Consider the following 3,944-nt stretch of genomic DNA (forward strand, 5'->3'; position numbering starts at 1 on the left):
AGATTTACATAAGAATTAAGATTACAAATTGAAGAGTTGATTTTATATTTTAAAAATAAAAAAAAATTATACTTTATAAATAAAAAAAGTTAAATTTGTGATCTCCATATAATACTAAGTTCATTAAGTTTTATATATTATTAAAAAATACTACTATAAACTAGTATCAAACTTAAAAAGGGAAAAGGGGTTGAATTGGTTATTTGTGAATAGGATTAACCGATTAGTACTACTAACTATTGGGAGCCCTGCTTGTAGAATGATGCTGAGGTGTATGTTATCAGCACACATCAATAGCCAGTTGTTTCCCAAACATATGTGTCCCTGAGTGCAAAACCATTTTTTATTCCAAGGGTGAGTTTAGTAATATTTATTGAAAATGTGTTTGTATTTGTTGAACGTATAAGTTAATATTTTTTATTTGGTATTTTAAAAGTTTATGTATTTATATTTTTAGATTTTAAAAACACTAATTAAGGCAGTTGTTTTAAAATATCTATATAGTTTTATATGTTAAAAATGAAAAATAGTAATATATTCTCTTCTGTCGATCAAATGTGATCTTCAAACTATTCATAAAGCTAAAGCCTTTTTTGTTTCTGTGTGGAGCTATAATGCATATGTTTCCTTAAAGGATGCTGTTTTTAGTTTGTCCTTACAGGCGCGTTTGAAAAAGGGCGACTATGAAAATTATAAAAAGAAATATTACAAAAATTAAAATTTATTATTTTTTATTATCGATAAATTAACAATATTTAAAGAGCAATGCTAGGGATCATCAACTAGCAATTAATGATGATTTGATGGTGTGAGATTGGTGTGAGATTTCATCCAATAGTTCACATTTTTCTGCTGGCTACATGCTGGCTCTACACTTTCCCATATTTAAAATATCAACTAAAAACATGATATTGAGTTATTGAACTAAATTATTAGACTACTAACTAAAAATACTTACCAATAAAAAATAAAATTATTAGTCCTGATCAAACTTTTGTCAATTATATATAAGACCTAATAAAAAATTAAATTAAGGTGGAGATTTGCATATATAATAGGTTGACTTTTGAAGGCTTTCATTGATAGCAAAGGAACAAAATTGATTACGCTTGTTTTCGAAGCTAATTAAGAGAATTTAGACTAATTAAGTCCAATTTGTATAGTCTAGCTAATAATATGTATAAGGTAGAATATACTTTTTGTTTTTGAAATTTGTTAAAATAAAAAAAAACTTTATTTTATTTTAATATTGTTATAAAAAAATTTTATTTATATAAAATATACTACTAATAGTTAATTTAAAAAAAATTAAAATTAATTCAACGATAATTTCACAAGGTTAGCTCAATTTTTTTCAAAAATAGTAGGTTATATTTTATTAATTATTGAAAAATAAAATACAAAGATGTTTAAAAGCATGACAGCATAATAAAATATGGGAATTTTCCAAAAACACTACACTGAAGGTATTCATCCAACGGTGCGTGGTCGAAAAAAGTAGAAAAATTTTAAAGAAGAAAGAATAATAAATCAAATTGAATGCAACTAAGAGCTTGCCTCATGGAGATGACGACCTAAATTGGGAGTTCTTTGGATTTTACGCAACAACTTGACAAAGTTTGTTAGAATGGCAGACGACATAGAAGTAGAACCTTCAAAAATCGACTGGTTGCGAGTTTTCCAGCAGTTCCAGCAAATGATGGCAAGCAATTGAGAATTACGGTCAGCATTCTTCAACGGGTTAAGTATCTCTGTTGATGCAGTTCACCATGTCCAAAAGTCGTTAGAACTCTGAGGGGAAAGACAGTCACGAAGATAACTCTGAAACCATACGTCTTTAATTCTAGAGCAATCGATCAAACAATAAGTGACTGTTTCCGTTGCTTCATGATAATAGGGGCATATTGGTGATATAGATGGGATGCGGTGATGAATCTGAGGAAGCACCGGAAGTCGGCCATGGAGAGCTTTCCAGATAAATAGCTTAATTTTGTGAGGTAAGTTCAACTTCCATAGATCAATCCACGGTTTTTTCTGCTGCATATAATTAGGGCAAAGCTCCAGAGGCAGATGGTAAAATAAATAGCCAATTCTGGAACTGAAGCTGTATCATATTGCTTGGATTTGTTCAAATCCTATTGCAATTTGTCCCTACTCTGCTGAATTTTAACTGACAAAATCCTGTTTGCAATGTTTTGGAAAAATAATTGTTGAATGAGATTCTGATTCCAATTCCTATCTTCAGTAATTAGATCTTTAACTCTTGGAACCAACTCAGAAATAGCCTGTTTATTTGGCATGTCAGAAATCATTAAAGGATATGGAGGAGGCAGCCAAGGATTCTCAAAGGTTCGGATATTCTCACCAGTACCCACAACCCAATTAAGATCTTTTTTAACAATCTTTCGGTCTTTCAGTATGCTTCTCTATTCCCAAGAAGATAAGATTCCAATTTCTGTCGTTATAGCATTACCATTGCTAAAGTATTTAGCTCTTACGATTTTGGATAATAAAGTTAGCTTAGTTGTTAAGTATTATTGTTGATTTGGTATTAAATTTATTGACAATTTAATTACTAGAAATATATTTGATACAAATAAAATTTTTTAAAAATAAAATTATATTGAGATAAGATTTGTTACGTGGATGCCCATTTATGAAGGGCGGTGTAGTATTCTCAAGGAAGAATGCTTTTAATAAGCATTTGAAAATCTATCCTATGTACATCTATAAATAGAGGTCCAAGCCTCTGAAAGTTACATAACAACAGAACAAAATACTATTCTCCCTTCCTTTTCATACAAATAAATCAATCCTCTTTTATGCTGCAATCAAATACTCTTCTCCTTGTATTTCTACTACAATTCTTTCTCTTCTTTTATTTTATAAGTATTTTAAATTCTATTTTCTATTACTCTTTACATATAATATTAATAGCAATATTAACCATCGTTATCAGCACGAGACTCTGATCAAATTTTTAGGAAGACTCAGGTAACAAATTTTCATTATGTCGAAGCTCTCTCATCTTGAATTTAATGCTCTTGATATATCTGGAAACAATTATTTATCATGGATACTAGATGCTGAAATCCATCTTGATTCAATGGATCTTGGAGATACCATTAAGGCTGAAAATAATGCATCCCAGAAGGATAAAGTTAAAGCCATGATTTTTCTTCGTCGTCATCTTGACGAAGGATTGAAAAATGAATATCTTATATTAAAAGATCCTGCAGATCTTTGGAAAGACCTTGAAGAAAGGTATAATCATCAGAAAACGGTAATACTTCCTCAAACCCGATATGAATGGACGCATTTGCGTTTACAAGATTTTAAATCTATAAATGAATATAATTTTGCAATGTTTCGGATCACCTCACGAATGAAATTGTGTGGGAAAAAAATAACTGATCATGATATGTTGGAGAAAATTTTCTCAACCTTCCATGCCTCGAATGTGCTCCCGCAGCAGCAGTATCGAGAGAAAGGGTTTAAAAAATATTCTGAGTTAATTTCTTGCCTTCTTGTTGCTGAACGCAACAATGAGTTGTTATTGAAAAATCATGAAGCGTGCCCAGCTGGCGCCGCCCCATTTCCTGAAGTAAATGCGGCAAATCATTACCCCAGAAGAGGTAAATGGCATGCTTTTAATAACAAGAAAAATTATGGAAGGAAAAAGAATTATGTTCAAAAGAGAGGATCTCACCAGAAGTGGGATAAAGAAAGGAATATCGGGCAGAATAAATCAACCGAGGAGAAGTGTTTCCGCTGTGGTGGAAAGGGCCATTGGTCACGTACCTATCGTACCCCAAGGCACCTAGTCGATCTTTACCAGGCATCTTTGAAAAAGAACGACAAAAGAAAGGAAACAAATTTTGTTTCAAATGATGCTGAGAACTCCACCACTCATTATGATGTATCTGATTTCTTTGAGGACCCTG

This window comes from Arachis duranensis, chromosome 2 (assembly GCF_000817695.3).
Source record: "Arachis duranensis cultivar V14167 chromosome 2, aradu.V14167.gnm2.J7QH, whole genome shotgun sequence".
NCBI lineage: Eukaryota > Viridiplantae > Streptophyta > Magnoliopsida > Fabales > Fabaceae > Arachis > Arachis duranensis.